The 19183-nt window shown below is 43.8% G+C and overlaps 1 long non-coding RNA gene across 1 annotated transcript; it reads right to left on the bottom strand.

Annotated features, from left to right (window-relative positions):
- Positions 1–2421: 2421 nt before the first annotated feature.
- LOC131403000 (uncharacterized) lies at positions 2422–17288 on the bottom strand. The gene is made up of 4 exons (XR_009219128.1): positions 17223–17288; positions 14234–14348; positions 13567–13740; positions 2422–2855 (listed from the first exon to the last, which is right to left on the bottom strand). It is a non-coding gene; the product is annotated as an uncharacterized LOC131403000 (long non-coding RNA).
- Positions 17289–19183: the final 1895 nt, after the last annotated feature.

Raw genomic sequence — 19183 nt, 5'->3', positions numbered from 1 at the left:
GGGCCCCAGGGGGCTCTCAGTGGGGTGACATCAGCAGGAACAGCTCACTGTGATGAGCACTTACCGGGCCTCTGTTCTCCTCTTGAGCTATCTCCTTGAATCCTCCCCACAACTCCTTGGGGGAGGCGCAATTATTGTCTTCGTTTCACTGATGAGGAAACTGAGGCTCAAAGAGACTTGCCCCCTCTGTGCCCTGCAGAGTGGCAGAGCCGGGATTTGAACCCAGTGCCTCTTAGACCCCATGGGGCCTGCCTGAGAAGGGCTCCCCCATGCTGAGGGAGGGACCTCTTTTCCCTAAAGTTCTGAGAACTTTTGTTCCTGATGCCCAGAGAGACCTCACTCTGCGGGGGGTAGGCTGGTCCTTGGTACTGGGAGAGCCCACAGCGCCCACGGCTGGCCATTCCCCGGCCACCCTACCCAGCCCCAGGCAGACGGAGTGGCCCTGTCCCTTTAGTTCAGTGATGGCTGGAGGCCAGAAGGGTTCAGGCCCCCGGGAGGCCAGGACCCCTGAGCCCGAGGAGGCCGCAGTGCAGGACAGTGGTTTGGAATGATCCCAAGTCAGAGAAACAGGGGTGCTAGTCCCTACTCAGCCTCTTTCTAGCTGGTGACGCAGGTGAGGCTCTCAGCCTCAGTTTCCCCATCTGTACAATGAGGAAATAACTTGGCCTCCTGATGGGCTGTTGGGAGACTTCCCTGAGGAATGGATTGTGCATCTCTAGCCTGGTGCCTGGAGCGTGTTAAGAGCCCCCTGCCAGGCTGTCACAGTGGTCCTCCAGGGCGCAGGGTCTGGGAAGTCCCTCCTCAAGTTCCCTTCTTGCTGCCCTGCTCCCGGGAACATTCAGCATTGTTTGAGGAGGAGCTGAAGAAGATCCAGGACCACACTGTGTTGCAGGTGACGGAGGCTCAGTGCTGGAAGCAGAGCTGAACATGCTCCATGCCACCGTGCAGGGCTGTGCTGTGACCCCCTGTGAGCCCGCCACACTAAAGGCTCCTCCTGTGTGGATCAAGCTTGTGTGGTTTATTCACTTTTTCCTTCATTCACCCAGTCATTCCTTCACTCATTCCCTCACTCACTCACTCCTGCACTCATGTACTCATTCATGCATTCGTTCATTGTTTCACTCACTCATTCAGCCAATACACTCTGGTCCCTGCCATGGGCCGAGCACTGTAACCACACCAGTGAGTATGACACGACGTGGTCCCTGCCCACCTGGAGCTCACATCCACTGTGTGACCTGAAAGAGGGCTGTCCCTCATGTTAGCAGGGTTGATGAGCACCAGGAATCCACTTCTGAAAGTAGAGGCCACCCATGCAAAGAGAAGAGCGGAGAAAACCCATGCTTGGCACTTCATGGACAAAAAAATAATTAAAAGTTAAGAAAAATAAAGATATCCTATATTTAACAAAATGTGGGTTCTAATGACAATTGTGCACTCATTCCTACAACCAATGTGAAGTAATCCAGAGAGGACTGGGTATTTGTAACACATTTTTCTGGCCAATAATAGCATTTCAGTAAACATGTTCCAGGGCCTCACGATTTTTCTAAGGCCTCTGTGATCCTCCAACACTTAAATCTTTCTCCTTGGGAGCCTCTGTCCTGTCACCTTCCTTGTCAATGGCTCTTCCACTGTGCGGGGGCCTACCCTGCACGGCCACACTCGTCAATGAGTCTCCACGTTGTTTGGACAGGCTGCCCGCGTTCCTCCCTCAGCCTCAAGAGCTCCTGTTTCTTTGGCAAGGTTGGTGTTTTCACTGGGTGATCACCTGGCATCCTTCTTTGCAGTGGTTTGCATCTTCCCACGCTGTGTCTCCTCTGACATCTCCGGGAGGCAGGCCTTTTGTCCCCATCTTACAGGTGAGGAAGCTCAAGTCCAGAAGGCTGGACGACCTGCTCCAAGTCACAGCCAGCGTGGAGCCTCGGCAGGGTTTGGGCCAAAAGCAGACAAGGATGTAGGGCAAGTGGTTTGTTTGCAGGTGAGGGAGGAGGCCCGAGGAGGCCAAGGGGAAGGAAGCCTGGAGGAGGAGAGCCAGTGCGGGGCCTGAGGAGGGAGCACTGAGGTGAGCATCCCTCCTAGTCCTGTTGGGAGACGAGATCCCAACTGGACTGGCTCTGTCCCCGTGCGTGGAGGGTATACCCCGGGTCATGAAGGCTTCTGTGCTACAGGCTGGCACAGGCTTGCAGGAGAGGAAGCTCCCGGTGCAGGAGAGAGCCCTCAGGCAGAGAGTGGATGCAGGTGCTCCAGGGGGACACTGTGGGCCTGCTGGGGACTGGCTCCCAGGGACTGCGGGGACTCAAGTGGGCTGAGGGAACTGAAGGGCAGCAGCAGCAATGTCTGCAGCGGGGGTCTGCACACATGTCCCACACTTATGCCCCCAGAAAGGCTGCTCTGCATGGCATTTCTCCTCCCAGATGCGTAGTTGGCCCAAACCGCACCTCCACTCCACACGCCCAATTCCTTTCCACTCGTCTCAGGTTACTAGAAATTCAGAATATTTTATTTGGTGTTGGAGCCCAGAGACTTTTGTTTGTCCTGCCCATGTTCTAACATTGCTGGCTTTTTAAAGATCTCAGGGCTTTGACTCCAAAACAGCAAGATGCTGAGGATCCCAGAGAGCTTTCTGGAAGCAAGACTTTATGCTTTGCAATACTGCCATCCCACGAGCTCTTCTCAAAATCACTCCAGGACACAGACTCACAATCTTGGGTCCTCAGATTGCTGAAAGGATGCGCCTTCAGAAAGTGATTGGCGTGGGGCGGCAGGACACACCGAATGGTGGAGTGAGGCATTCAGCCAATCCTCTTCCCGGAAGCCACGATCACACCGGACGCGCTGTCAGAAAACAACCTCTGGGAAGAGACCAGAGACATACAACCAACTGAGGAGCATTTGAAGCTGAGCGAAGAACAGTAAGAGTTGTGGTGTTTTTCCCCAGGGCAGCTCCCATCCCCACCCCCTCAGTGTGACAGCCCTGTGAGCGGCACAAGCCTGAAGGGGGGTGGCTTCACTGTCAGAAGTTGCCCACTTGATGTCTCCATGGGTGGGCAAAGCCCAGCCCCTAAGCATTTCTGGAAACAGTAGCCATCTCAGTGGCAAGCTGACGTGAAAGGTCAACTTTGCAGCCGCCTGAGGTTGGATCTAGAACAGAGCAGCGAATCAGCCAGGAAGGTAAGACGGACAACCACACAATGAGACAGACACAGCGGCCTTGATGGGCTGCACATAACCCCAGGGGGTCTGAAAGGTTGTGTACTTGTGCAGGCCTGTTCCCAATCAGGAGAGACCAGGAAGATGGGCATTGTGGGGATGCTTAGAGACCTGCCACCAGCCTAGGCCCTGCCCCCAGGGGTTGCTGCCTCCCAGGAAGTCCAAGTTGACTGAGGGGACAATGCCCAGCCCTGTCGATCGTCCCCGTCCACTCTGGGGCTCCCATGGAGAGAGGCCTTTCCACCTGCAAACTTCTCCCTAGGTCCTCTTCAGACGCTGAAACGAGGTGCTCTCAGAGCAGAGAAGATGGTGAGCAGTGAGGAGAGGCTCCTGAGGAGTCGGCCCTCCTGGGGAAGGAAGCAAATGAGCTGGGAGGGTGGAGTGGTCCCTGCTTGCTCTGGCCTCAGCCCCCTCAGTGTACATCTCCCTCCTGGAGGGGACAGGAGCCCAGGGAACCCAGGAGAGCACCCCTGGTCCCCGAAGAGCAACACTCCCAAGGAGGAGGATCTGAGCTCAACATAGGATGAGCCCAGGTAGGAAGGGAGCCTTTCGCCACCAGGACAATCGAGTCAAGGTCAGCGTGCTCCTGCAGGGATGATCTCCCTGCCTGTTCTATATGTCCCTGTGGACCAATGACAGCTTAAGGATTGGCTCTGACCAGCAGACGAAGCACAAGTGACAGGACGACACTTCCCAGATTCTACCTCCGAGGCTATCATTCTCACTCACTCTCTTGTGTTCCCTCTACCCTCTCCCATTGCTCCCCTCTCTCAGTCTGTCTGACCCCTGGACCTTGGGACATACATGGATGTCCTGAGCTCCCCTATGCAGATGCCCACACAGAAGAAACCAAGGGAGTCCCCTGGCCAACAGACAGAAAGGAGCCGGGCTCTCAGTGAAGCTGATCCTGACCGAGCCCACAGGCGTTAGCTTGACAGCACATCTCATCCTGGTTCAGACTCAGTGGAGGCCACAGCCCCAACCTGGAAGAAGCGATGAGCAGAGGCTGCAGCTCAGTTGTGCAGGATTCCTGGTCCACAGAGATGGAGAGAGAGCGAATATTTGTGGTTTCATGATGCAGGGTGGGGAGCAGTGTTGTCAGAGAGGAGGAGACACCTCACACCATCTCCCAGTTCCCGGGTCTGGCCTGCCCCCTCCCTTCTCTCCCCTCCACGCTCTCTGCAGCCACAGTGCCCACCTCTCTAACCTCCTCTGGCCAAACTCACTTCTGCCTGGGTGTCTCCACACCAGCAGTGCCTTCTCCCTGGCACGCTGATCACAGGTGAGTGAAGCGCTGGGTCCTCATGTCATTCCGGTCACAGCAAATGTCACCTCTGTCAGGCCTTTCAGACCCTCCTACCCAGTGAGACCCCAGCCCTCCCTGCAGGACACTCTTTATTTTCATTCCAGTTCATGCTCTTCTCTTTCACGTGTCTCTGACTTTGTGCTTTTGTCCATCTGCCTCCAGACTGAGCTCCTGGTGGGCAGGGACCACTGGGTAGATTTCAGCACCACCCTTGGGCCCACCAGGGCTCCTGGCCCAGGGTGAGGGCTTGGCACGTAGCTGCTGAATGAACAAAATGGGGCATCTTGGATCCCTCCTTCCTGCTTTTGCTCCACTCAGATGGTGAAGAGGAACACTAGTAATAGGAAGTGCAAGTGGGTCCTGAGGCAGGCGGAGGGTCAGCATGACTTCTGCATGACTCCTCCTTTCTCCAATTGCTCCAGCAAAGCTCAGTGGGCACCACTGACACAGGAGGCTGCCACCTGATGGCCGTCACAGGAACTGCAGCCTCAGGCAGGGACAGCACAGCACCAGGCACCATATATTTCTTGTGGAGAAATGCCTATCCACATGCATTGCCCATTTTTCATTGTGCTATTTGTATTTTATTGTTGAGAGGGGAGAATGTATTATATGTTCTCAATAGTAGACCCTTATCAGATATGTAAAGATCTGTAAGCATATTCTCCCCTTTTGTGAGTCGTCTTTTCACTTTCTTGATCGTATCTTTCAACGCACTCAAGTTTTACTTTTGATGAAGTTGAATTGATCTGTTTTCCCTTTGGTTGCTTATGTGTTGGGTGCCATAATTACAAAAACATTGCCTAATCCAGGGCCATGTTTTCTTCCAAGAGTTTTATAGTTTTAGGTCTTACATTTACATCTTTGATGGTAAGAAGATGTAACATTTTTGTATATGGTGTTAGGTAGGGGTTCACCTTTATTATTTCACATGTGGATCTCCAGTTGTCCCAGCACTACTTGTTGAAAGATTATTCCTTCCTCATTGTCTTGGCATCTCAAATAATTCTAGAATCTGTGGTTGTTGCAGGTGGTGTGACTTACAGTGCCTTAGAATTTGTTCTTTACACGAAGGTTGCTTTTCTCTGGCCTTGTGGACTTTCACCCACTGCATATGTAGACTGATCATTAGCGAAATACTCATATCACGTATTTTGACTAGTCTTACTTTGTTTGTGGTGGGTATGTAAGTCCACTTCCTGTTACTCCCTGATGGCTGGTACACCACATTGCACCATTGTTCTGGCCTGGATAATCGCTGTATCCTTCTAACTGGTTTCTCTGTCTCTATATTTGACCCACAATCTATCCCCAATGCACCAATTGGAGTGACCCTTTAAAACCAGATGTCACACCCTGACATTGTGAAATCTCTCAAAGGGCTCTCCATTTCTCTCAGGGGGAAAGTTCAAGTCCTTATGATGGACCTCAAGCCCCATACAGTTGGTCCCTCACTCTCTCTGACATCATCTTTGGCCAGTAATCCCCTGTACCTCTGCCCTCCATTATGCTCCTGGTACATACCAGGCACTCTCCCACCTGTAGATTTGCACTCTATGTTCCTTCCACTTGGAATCCTCTTCCACATGATGACTTCATGCCTCATCTTCTTCACTATCTTTAATTCTGTGTTCAAATGTCATCTTGGTGAGGCTGTATTGACCATGTCATTTAAAATATAAACTATCCTCTTGTCCTGACACTCCCTATCCAACTTGTTCCCCTTTCATTTTTCCCCTTAGCACTAATACCCTATAAAATAATATATAACGATAAGAATCAGTGTTCAATCAGGACACGGAAACCAACCAATAGATTGAGCAGGGACAGTTTATATAATGAACAATTAACCATAAACCTTTAAAGGGAACTATAGAGAATAGCCCAGAATTACAGCAGAGTAGTTAAGAAAGAAACAAATTTGGGAGAGGACCCCCTCGCCAAGGCTGCCTTCAGGCCTTGATGGAGAAGGAATGATTGCAGCACAGGGATGGTGGAGAAGATTGTCATGTTTCCCAAGGCCAGTACCGGTCCCTGGTCAGGGCAGAGCTCAGCAGGTAGGGAACAGCAGGCTGAGACTGGCAAACAGGAAAGCCCTGTCTCCTCCCAGGGGCAGGTAGGCTGAGGCTGGGATGCCAACTGGATTCACTGGGATTCCACTTGCAGGGGTGCCACTCATTCTCCTTATTAAGCCATCCAAGGGGATCCACTGAATCCACTGTGGATCACCCAATGTGGTTGAGTCCCTGTAGACACCCCTGAATTGTGACACTGCTGGTTGTACTGCAGGAGAAAGAAAAAGAAAAGAATGGAAGCACCCTGGAATTAGGAAGGAAGGCCCTTTGTCCTAAACCTTCTCTGACAAAGCTTAACCCCTGCCAGGTGCAAAAGAGAAATGTCTACTGTGTGCAGCTCCATTATTGCAGAACAGACAATAGAGGCAAATACTCTGATGTTGTTACACAGGGGCAATCCATTGATAACTGGCACCATAATTCCCTTATTATTTTGTTTATCTATTCCATGCTTTTACTTCCAACTTGCCTCTATTGCTTTATTTGAAGTAAGATTTTGAAGACAGCATATGGTTGTATCAAGGTTTCTAAAAAAAGGTATTTTGACCCCCCAAAATGCCATTATTAGATCAAAACAACACAAGAATTAAAAGTACAAAGTAGCTATACTATCAGTATATGCCTTAAGTAAATAGTTTACTGTCAAATTCCTCTTATATAAGAAAGCACCATGCAGTTTCATTTTAATGATGTTAGCCTCAATAATCTAGTATAATAATAAACTCCTTTGTAATGAGTAACTATATACAATGAAGTTACAATAATTTACAATTTACGTCTGTGACATGACCCAACTACTCTCTACAAGCACCACTGAAATCTTGATTGATGCTTGGCTACCTTGTTCTACTAGAACTAACGGGAATATTTCACTGCCAACAAATTCTGTTTACCTGCTGTGTAGTTTATAAGGGTTGAATTCTTCTCTACTTGAAAATCACCATTTTCATATCTCCATATGGATACCTGTTTATCGGCAGATAGCTTTGCAGCCAGTATAGTTTTTTTCAGGAGAGTCTTATATAAGAAGTCATAAAAAATGAGTATAAATAACTTACACTTAGGCAATTTTTATTTTTCTTTTTTTTTCCCTGCTTGGAAAGATTTGCCCTGAGCTAACATCTGTTGCCAATCTGCCTCTCTTCTTTCTCCCTTCCCAAAGCCCCAGTACATAGTTCTATATTCTACGTGTAAATCCTTCTAGTTCTTCTACATGAGCCACCGCCACAGCATAGTCAATGAGAGACGAGTGGTGTGGTTCATGCCTGGGAACTGAACCTGGGATGCCGAAGCGGAGGGTGCCAATCTTTAACCGCTGGGCCATCAGGGGTTGCTCCAGGAAATTTTTCCAGAAAAAAATTGGAATCAAGATGTATGCTTTATTTCTAAAAATTTCATAACATACTTTAAAACATGAAATGCTCAACATGTTTAAAAGCACTTTACCACTCAGTTTACCTTAACAAAGATATAGCAAACATTTTGAGAAATGTACTTTCAACAGGAAAGTCCAATTGTAGCTTTGTGCTTTTGTAGACCACTCCCAATAACGTGGCTTAAAAAATATAACTGTAAGATTCTCTCAAGAAAATGTATTTCATTTCTATAAAAATCGTTCTTTACAGTGTCTCAATGTTTGTTTCGTAGTGAGCTTCTCAATGTTCTTTAGGCTTAACAATATAGTAGAATCAAGCTCCTATAATCTAGCTTTTAATTCCACAATCCGGAAAGCTCTATCTCAAGGTCATCAATGACCTCTTAAGTCACCGAATAATATTATTCCCATTTCATAAGTGTGAATACTAGGTTTTAAAGAAGTCAAGTTCATGCCCAATATTGTTTAGCTAGTAAGAGGCAGAGCCTAGATATGACTGACTCCTGCTGTCTGATTCTAAAATACATAAGCATAACCTCTAGATATACAGCCAAACATAACACTCTGTATTCTTGCAACAGAATAAATGCATTTGCTTTTTCCTTAATGTCTGTAACACGGTTCTTAACTATTCCAATACATTGGTTTCTCCCTTTCTGTAAATGAGAGTGTTCTTCAAAGTACCTTCCTTCCTCTCTGCTCTTCTCTATACATTCCCTCCACTCCCAGTGCTTGAATTCATTTAACAAGCATTTATTTTATTGAGTCCATACAATTCCAGACCCCATGGAAAAACAATGAAAAAAACCCAGTCCCTGGCCTTGAAGGATTTACAGACTACTAGGGGAGAAAGCCCTATAAGCAAGTCCAATACTATTTTCCAAAAAAAAAAAAACAAGTTTGAATCTGCACAAACACAGAAGGCTATCTATGCCACACAGCACGGGTTTTCAAGCCTTTTCTGAGGAGGACTAAAGTTTTTTAAGAAATAGCGTTTAACATTTCCAAAAGAGCACGCAAGACCTAGAACTTCCCTGATCCACTGTCCCATTCCCACTACAAGCCATGTTTTTTCTAAGACTCTTAAGAACATCGTTTGAAAACCACTATATTCTAACATCTTAATAGTTTTGCCTTTCATGCCTAGGTCTTTAAGCTACTTGGAATGGATTTTTGTGTACGGAGTAAAGTAGGGTTCCAATTTGAATTTTTTCCATACTGATATCTAATAGTCCCAGGACCACTTGAAGAAACGCCCCTCCTTTGCCCTCTGCTCTGTAAGAGCACTTCTATTAAAAGAAATCAAGTTTCTGGATACACGTGGAATTGGATTTGGGTTCTCTACTGTTTTCCACTGGTCTAACACTGTGCTAATACCAAAGTGCTTTAGTTACTATAGCTTTATATATAATACATCAGGATATCTCATAGATCAAGTCTTCTCACCTTGACCTGCTGCTTAAAAAATATCTTGGCTATTCTTAGTCCTTTGTATTTCCATATGTATTTTAGAAAACACACGTAATTTTGAGCTCTGTAATTTCCTGGCAAACTGGTAAAATACCCACAAAACAAATCTAGATCAGTGGTTCTCGACCGGGGCAATTTTAACACCCCCACCTCCCACCGCAGGGACATTCAGCAACGTCTGGAAACATTTTTGGTTGTCACAAAGAGGGGGGTAGGTACTACTGGCCTCTAGTGGGTTGAGGCCTGGGAGATGCTGCTAAGCATCCCACAGTGCACAAGACAGCTGCCACAACAAAGAATTATCCCATTCAAATTTTAATAGTGCCACTTTTGAGAAACCCTGACCCAAATAAATCAAGGGGCAAATTTGCATGGGCCCATTAAAGGCCAGGGAACGTCTACCAAAAACAATAATTTAGTTTTAGAAAAACCAAACTGCCCTGTGCCAAATGAGATTTACCCCAATTCATTAAAAAAAAAATCACATTATTTGCATATACCAAAAGGCTTATCTTCCTGTTCTCTATAGCAGGGACATTTGCAGGAAGCTTATTGGAGGGGTTAAGTCTTTAAAATACAAAGTTATAAAAAAACAAGACATAGCCAGAAGGTATTAAAAAAAAAACTCATAGAAATCAGTAAGAAACAACCCAATAGAAATATGGGCAATCTGAATAGACAATTCACTAAAAGGAATATTCAAATGACCAATAAACATATATAAAGATTCTCAACCTCATTAGTCACCAGAGAAATACCAATTCAAACTCATGAGTACACCATCCATGCACCAGAATGGCTAAAATTGTAGAAGACTGGACATATCAAGTGTTAACAAGAATGCTGAACAACGTAATTCCCATATACTACTGGATGTAGTGAAGGGGTTGCATAAACTGGTTCAACCACTTTGGAAAATGTTGGCAGTCTCTACTATAGCTGAACATATCCATACACTATGCCCAGCAATGCCATTCCTAGGGATATAGCCAACAGAAAATACTTACCTATTTGCAAAAGAATGAACAAGAATGTTCATAAAAGCATTAAAAGCCTAAAGGAGAAACCATCCAAATGTCTAATAACTGCAGAACGGATTAATAAACTGTGATATGTTCATAGAAGGAAATAATATACCACAACAAGAACTACTACTATATGCAACAACACAAATGAATCCCCAAAATACAATGTTAAGCAAAAGTACGCAGACTCAAGAGTACAGATATCACTCCATTTCTATAAAGAGGCAAAACTCATCAATGATGACAGAAAGGAGGAGAGCAAATACCTGTGCAGAGAAAGGACAGTGACTAGAAAAGAGCATGAGAAGGGGCTGTAGGGTGTTGGGAATGTCCTATTTTTATCTAGGTGGTAGATACACGAGTGTGTTTACTTTTTGAAAATTCATCAAGCTATACACTTAGGATTTGTATGCTTTTCTGTATTTAGCTTATATCTTATTAAAGAATTCGCTTAAAAATATAAAGAATACAACCCTGATTTACCGCATCTGATGCTTCAAGAGACTATTCTAAACAGCCCTAACCCAAGATGATGTTAAAATGCAAGTTGTGTATATATTGACAACTGATTTTTTACCAAGGCACAAAGGCAATGCAGTGGATAAAGGATAGCCGTTTCAATAAATGGTGCTGAACAATGAGATATCCATAGGCAAAATAAATGAACTTGGATCCATACCTCACACAATATACCAAAAATAACTCGAAATGGATTTTAGACCTAACGGTAAAACCTAAAACTATATTTGATAGAAAAACACTTGTATTCAAAATATACAAAGAACTCTCAAAACTTAACAATAAGAAAAAAAAACAGGCAAAAGATTCGAACAGACATTTTATCAGAGAAGATATACAGATGGCTAATAAGCACACGAAAAGATGCTCAACATCATAAGTTATCAGGGAATGCTGATTAAAACCACAATGAGATACCACACTACATGCCTATTAGAATGGCTGACAAGACTGACCATACCAAGTGTAAACAAAGGTGTACAGAAATGGGAACTCTTGGACACTGCTGGTGGGAATGTAAAATGGTATAATGTATAAACACTTTGGGAAACAGTTTGGAAGTTTCTTAAAGAGTTAAACATAAGTGATCCACTCACTCCACTCTTAGGTATTTGCCCATAAAAAGGAAAGCACATGTCCATAACAAAGACTTACATACAAATGTTCATAGCAGCTTTATTCATAATAGCCCAAAACTAGAAACAACTCACATATACATCAACACGTGACTGGATAAACAATTTGTAGTATATCCACAGAACAGAACATTACTCCGCAACAGGAACAAACTGTTGATACACACAACATGGGTGAATTTCAAAAGAATTATGTTAAGTGACAGAAGCTAGACAAAATCAGTGTACAAATGTCTGATTCCATTTATATAAACTCTCGAAAATGCAAACTAATCTATAGTGATAGAAAGCAAATCAGTGGTTGTTTGGGGAGAGTAAGTCACAGAGGGGTGGGAAGGAGGGATAACAAAGGTGCATGAGAAAACTTTTGAAGGTAATGGATATGTTCACTATCTTGACACTGACTTAAAGTTTCATGGAGGTACACCTTATGGTGGAGGTCATAACTTATCAAAGCATACCATTTAAATAAATGCAGTTTGTTTTCTGAAGTATATTTCAATAAATCTTTTCTAAAAATAATACAGGTTGTATATAAATATTGTAAACCAGAGTTCTTATAATTAGCTCAAAATCAACTCCATTCATTCACACAACAAATATTTACCTAGCACCTACTATATGCCAAGCACTCTGCTAGGTTCCAGGGTTACAATGGTAAGCAAACTGACATGGTTCCTGACCTCATGGAGAACACAGTCTGCTAGGGGAAGCAGAGATTATTAAAAGATGCACACAGACACATGGATAATAAAAACTTCACAGACAATTGCTGTGAAGGAGACAAACACAGTGAGATGACACAAAATAACAGGGAAACCAAATCTGATCTAACGGAAAGGTGAGTATGGCTCCCTCAAGGAAGCGACATTTAAGCGACACCTAATGGAAGAGGAGGATAACAAGTTGAAGATGTAACTTTCCTCAGAAGAGACACTAACACAAGCAAAGGCTCTGAGGAAGAAGAAAGCATGACCCTTTGAAGGAATGGAAAGAAAGTCAAAAGGGCTAAGGGTCAAAACAGTGTAGACAACACTATTGGTCACCTCTCCAGTAACTATTCCATCTCCTCTTCCTCACTCCTAACAGAATCACACTTGGGTTCCAGCAACCACCCTCCTCCACACATAGTCATGTGCTTTAGAGGAAGATGACTCCATTCTTGATTTTAGGAAGTAGATAATGTTGAGACTTAAGTCAGTCATGGCCACCTCTTTTCTCCCTGTCAGTGATTAGTTAAAGAATGGCATGAGTGAAAGCAGGAAAAGAAGTTATTGCATGCTCTAAACAAGAGATGGTAGTTTGGACCAGGGAGTTGTCAATGGAGATAGAGATTTGCACGGAGAGATAAGGTAGAGCAACGTGTACAGGATGTCTCCTAGGTTTCTGGCTTAGGCAAATAACGATCAATCTTTTCCATATAGTCAAAGCCAGAGAAATATTTTTTAAAAATGAATAGTCTTATGTTATTCTTAATATATTTCTCTTAAATAAACCTAATTAGAACTACTCAAGGATCATACCTAAAACATATCTCATCCTCATGCAGGATACTGGCTTCAGAAGTTCATGCAAACTTATCAAGAATGAATGAGGCTAACTAGATTTTGTCTTACAATACAAATCAATGTTTTCTAAAATTCTAACCTATAATTAACAATCCTGCCTACAAATAACAGCAATTTCTGAATATCATTTATTTTGCCTTGCCTGCTTCAAAAAATGATTTAAGCTAGCAAAATGTCCAAATCAATTAAAAGCCAAGCCAAGAATAAAGTAGTCCAAGGATTTCTGACCACTCTTGTGTTATCTAAAAATAATTCTAGAGAAATTAGACGGAGGTATCTAATTAATTATGCTCATCCAATTTATCAAATTAGGTCTCATAACAACAGTAATGAAGGTTCCTATTACAGATACAACAGACCCAGGCAAAAATATAACCTACCTTGACAAGTTGATGAAGTGCCATTTCTTTCAGAAGGTGGTATACTTGGACTGTTGAAATGACGTGAAGTTCCTCGGTCCTCGCCATCGTTTGTAAAATTCTTTGAATGGCACGTACAACGACGTGACAATGGTACTTCAGCTTTTTTGCTTAAGCTTTCATCCGCTGGCTTCCCTAAAAGTGAAAGAACCTCTATTTATAATATTTCTAATTCAAAAAACATTAATCATCCTCTGCAGCTACAGTGAGCAACCACTCGAATTTGCCCTGGATTGGGAGGTTTCCCAGGCTGTAAGATTTTCAGTGCTAAACCTGGGAAAGTACCTGGCAAATCTGGACAAGTTGGTCACCCTATCTGTAGCATGAAATTAGGACAGGAGAGAAACACTTATGATGTCAGAGACATTTACAGAGAAATTATCATCAATTTGCATAATTTACAAAAAGATAATAGTCAAAGATTAATAATGTAATAAAGGCACAACCACTTGAGTATTCGTTTATATTGAGACATTAAAATATCAAGCAGGGAGGATTAAAAGAAAGACCAAAAGTATATTCTTAGTTACTGCTATTTCTTTAAATGAATCATTCTGGATGAAAAGTACTTTATTATATTTTTTTCAAGTCCCAATAATCAAGCTGAATATATCAACCAAATACTCACCACGAAGAAGAGACTGTTGCCACGCTAAAGCAGCACAAAGTAAGACTAAGCTGTTCCCACTTTCTGTAGGGCTCTCCAACAAACAATGCTGCTTACTTTTTAATCCTCGGACAATCTATTGACACAAAAACAATAAAAAAAAAATCAGTAAACAATTTACTTCATTAAGGTCTGTCTCCATCACAAGTACAAACACAACAAGTAAGGTTGTACTTGAGGGAACATAGCAATAGCAGAAGGGAGAATTAGTATTTAGTTCAATCTAGACCTTATTCCTTTATCTTTCTCCCTAAAATTATGTTGGACTTAAAAACATATGGGCATAAAAGAAATGAACAAAGCTATTTGTGCCTTAATGATGCAAGCACCGTCATTTCTGTAAAACTAGAGTACACTAATATCTTGGATGAAAATTTAATGGAGGATTCTGTTAGGGGGAGTGTAAATCACTACAACCACTTTGGACAGAAATTAACAATTTCTAGCAAAGTTGAAGATATCCAACACTAGGAAGTCCAGTCCTATGTATATATCCAAAACCTTTCCCACAGGAACATAAGGAAACATGCATAAGAAAGTTCAGAGCAACATTGTTTAGAATTGCAAAAGAATGTAAACAACTTAAATGTCTGTCGAAAGGAAAATGGATAAAAAATTCTGGTATATTCATACAATGGAATACTACACAGCAATTAAAATAGATTAACAATCAATAAGGCTACTTCTTAAAAATAATGTTAAGCAACTAAAAACACTTCTGAACAAATATAGGTACAGTATCATATCATTGCACAAAGTTTAAAAACAGGTAAAGTAATGCTCTATATTGTTTACGGATACATACATATGTAACAAAAGTATAACAACACGTCTAGGAAAGAAAAAGAATAAATTCAGCATAATAGCAATGTTACTTGCAAACAAGGTATAAAGTAAATATGGCAAAATATTAAGATTGAACAACTCTGGAAAGTTTGCTTACTCATTTGTCTATTAATTTTCTATATGATTGAAACATCTCAAAAGATATGGTGAGAAATATAGTATTCTGTGTAAAAGACAGTAAATACTTTGTAGAAGGTAGTAATTCCGTAAAGTAAATAGAAGTGCCAAATGAGCTGAGAATAGTTTTCAGAATATTCTCCTTTGCCTCCTAACCATATACAGTTTATAGTGATCAGGATTATTTTTCGAAAGGTGACATGTTCTTCCATGAACCCAGCAAATATTTTCAATCCATTTACTATCTGAGAAAATGAATGTAGTCACAGATTCAGTATACGTTATTAATTATCAGCATCTTTATCTTAATGAAGACTTAACTGCTGAAAGATACTTGCAGAATTCATTATAGCAAGCTATGATGGACAAGCTTTACAAGGAAAGTTCATCTTCACCCCACCAACTGTACATTCAGACCATATTGAAGAGTCACGCTTTCTTGTTTACTTAGATTCCTAACTGCAGCAGAAACGAAAATCAAGGCTGAAACAATGCCATTCAAAGAAAACCAGATACCCAACTAGACTAGGACAGAAGTCTAGAAATAAAAAGGGGATTCCTAAATGTATCAACAAAACAAATGCAAGTAAAAGAATTTCCTAGTCTTAACCATCACACTGGTTGAGAACATGTCTCGGAATCTGACAAATCCGGATCTGTATCCCTACTCTGCCAAAGCTGTGGACCAGGAGGTAGAAGTACGAGTTCTAGATCAGGTTCCCACAACTCAGATGTGTTTCCTTGATCATGTCTTCACTTCTCTAGACTAAGATCCTTATCTGTAATAATCCCTAATTGAAAAACTGTTGTAAGGGAGAAAATGCCTTGGCACACAGTAGGTGCTTGATAATTCTGATTTAAAGGTCAGAAGGGTATAATGAAAAGAAGATGGGCTTTGGAGTAAAGCAAGCCTAAGTGTGAGTCCCACTGTGTGAATCACTGAACCTCAGTCTGTTTCTTCATCTGTGCAATGGAGATGAGATTATCCACCTGATAGAGTTTTGACGAAAATTAGCCAGGCATTGAGTTAAGAATTAAGTAAGGTAATGGATAGAACGTGCCTAAACTCCAGTACTTGACACAGAGGAGGTGATCTACTTTAATCCCCACCTCTTCTAAACCACCTATGCTTAAACTAGGATCCAGAGACGCAAGTCTGAGACTGTGATCTCTTGCCATTGCGTGCAGAAGTCTTGGTACATGACTGCGTTTCTCTGAAGAGAAAGTCCATGGATTTCTCATTCCCAGAACTATATCCTAATAAAATAACTGAAAACAGAGGGGAGACTGATATGCACCGTTATTAACTGAGGACTTCCTTGCAATAGTGAAAAAAAACCGGCAAATTCGACCTGGGGATGGAGGGATGGTTAAAAGAGCAATTCAACAGCTTATGAAGGCAATTATACCCTGACCCCTAGCCTGTGTGTTCCAAAACAAGCTAAGAACCACTATTCTGAGGTATTTCCCAGTTCTAATATTCTGTGATTCTCTCTGTGCAACTCGAGAAGAGATTTGGTGGCCTCTAACCCCTTCACCCCAGCCAATAACGCAACGCTGGCTGGTTCCTCAGATACAGCCTAGAAATCCATCCTGCCCGCAGTCGCCGCAATCCCCCAGGGGATAAAGGACGAGCCTCGATCCGCCTCCCGCAGTCGCCCCCGCCGCCACGAGTCAGCGGGGACCGAGGGGGCCCGGGCCCTCTCACCGGGGGTCGGGACAGGCTCCCTCCGGCCTCCGCGTGCTCAGACCCCCGAGGCCCGGGACGCGGTCACCCCGACGGCCCGCACGGCGGCCAGGCGAGAGCAGAAGGCTCCCTTCGGGCAGGCTGCGCGCCGCCCCACGAGAGACAGGCTGGCCTGTTCTGAGGAAAACCGAGGCAGCGCTGCCTGGGCTCCGAGTCCCGGGAGAAAAGGAAATGGTATCCGCGAGCACACACGGCGGAGCCTGGCAGAGAGGAGAGGCCCCAAACCTCTCGCCTCCTCACCGGGCTGCCACTCCCGGGCCGAGCGCGGACTCCGGCGCCTCACCCGCTCCCTCCTCCGCTCTCTCCAGGCCGCGCGCCCGTGCGCTCCCGGACGAATTCCCGCCTCCCGCCCCCTCAACTCCCAGCACCCAATCACCCGCCAGAGCAGAAACCAAGCAACCAATCCCGGCGTGAGGTTAGGGGGCGGGAACCCTGGCCCCCGAGGGAAGCCTCCGCAATAAAAACCCGCGCAAAGTATTTCGTGGCCCGGAGGCGAAAGCTGGAAGAGCGAAGGATGCTCGCAGACCGCAGGGTTTAAAGGAAAAGTCTTCTCCGTTTTGAGATTTTGAAACCGGCGACTTAACCCGTGCATCCGTTCCCTTGGAAACTCGCAGTCTCATTCTTCAGGTCTGTAGACCAAGCGAAAGCAAACCCTTTGAAGCCTTGCCGGGTTCTTCCCAGAGCGCCCGTCAGCGCCGCTCAGCTCACGTTTCCGACCTTCACGGCGGCCTGGGTGTGGCACAGACGGAGGCGGGAACTGCCAGACGCCTGAGCCCGGCCAGGCGACAAGGCTGGTTGACGACTGGCCGCAGAACCTCAGGATGTTCCAGGCTTCCCCATGTACCGAGTTCAACCAGAGCAACGCTCTAGAGCGCTCCCGCCCCGGTCACTTCTGCTCCATCAAGGCTCATCCGCCTTCTGTCCCTCCTAAAACCGGGTTGTTCTTCTTTGCCACGAAGAGCACTTCAGCTTCCTCGAAGGTAGGGAGTTAATCGTGATCTCTCCAAATTGTGATTTTGTCAATTTCTGAATAGCCTAAGCTTGGCTCCGATACTAGTGTCTCAAAAAAGTAAAACGTGAGACATTTTCTCAAGTTGGAGCAACTAGTGTGGGGAGAGGTTTGCTGCAGGGGGAGCAGCGGGAGGAGAGTGGATTTGTTTGCTTCCCTTTCAGTTTTACTGCATCTTCCCCAATTGCAAAATGTACAGTGCTAAAAATAAATTCTACCTTTTAATTTAGTAATCTCAGGCTCAAAAATTTACCCTAAAAGAGTAATCCAAAAGAAAGAAAAAGTAAAAATACCTAAATTGAGAACATTGCCTATTGTAATCCTGAAAAAAGTCATCAACCTCCCGGTCTAGTAATAGCACCCTATACGGTTATGATATATCAGTTTGATCATTATGAAGCCAATAAAATAATTATCAAAAGTAAACAACTTGCAAAAAAAATTTCATATAAAGTTAAATGAAAGAAAGCAGACTCCCTACTGGGTATTATGAATTCCACTATGTGAAAATATATGTGCATAAGCAAAGATGGAGGGAAAGTATAAAAAGTGTAACTTACTGTTAAAACAGTGGAATGAAGGATAATTTATCAATACTTAAAAATATCTTCAAATTTTTATTCTGCTTTTACAATTTTTTAAATATCAAATCGTTTATGTAACTGCTCCAGGGAAACTACTACGATTTTCCTCTGCTCAATTCCTAAGGCTCTCAACCGACTCTAGCCTTGTATGGCCATTTGACGTGTGTGGCGTTAACAGAAGTGGATACACGTAGGCTCTGGAGTCAGACAGTCCTGGATTCCAGTCCCTTGTACTGTTCCTTTCAGGTGAACAGTAGTGAAAGAAAACACAAAAAACTACAAGTTCATTTGATAAAGAATATGAATGTTTATAAACCAATATTCAAAATAGCTGCACACTTCTGTTTTCACTTGAATAAAAAGATCACATTATGACAAATGTTGTAACCTTAACTTAAAATACATGATTTCCTTCATTAAGTAGTAGATAATAACAACAATAAACAAACACATAGAGACAGAGATTGGATTGGTCGTTACCAGGGGGGAAGGGGCGAGGGAGGAGGGTGAAAGGGATAATTCGGTACATGTGTGTGGTGATGGGTTGTAATTAGTATTTTGGTGGTGAACATGATGTATTCTATGCGGAAATAGAAGTACAATGATGT

This window comes from Diceros bicornis, unplaced genomic scaffold, assembly GCF_020826845.1.
Source record: "Diceros bicornis minor isolate mBicDic1 unplaced genomic scaffold, mDicBic1.mat.cur scaffold_469_ctg1, whole genome shotgun sequence".
Taxonomy (NCBI): Eukaryota; Metazoa; Chordata; class Mammalia; order Perissodactyla; family Rhinocerotidae; genus Diceros; species Diceros bicornis.
This window is presented reverse-complemented; position numbering and strand designations above follow the sequence as displayed.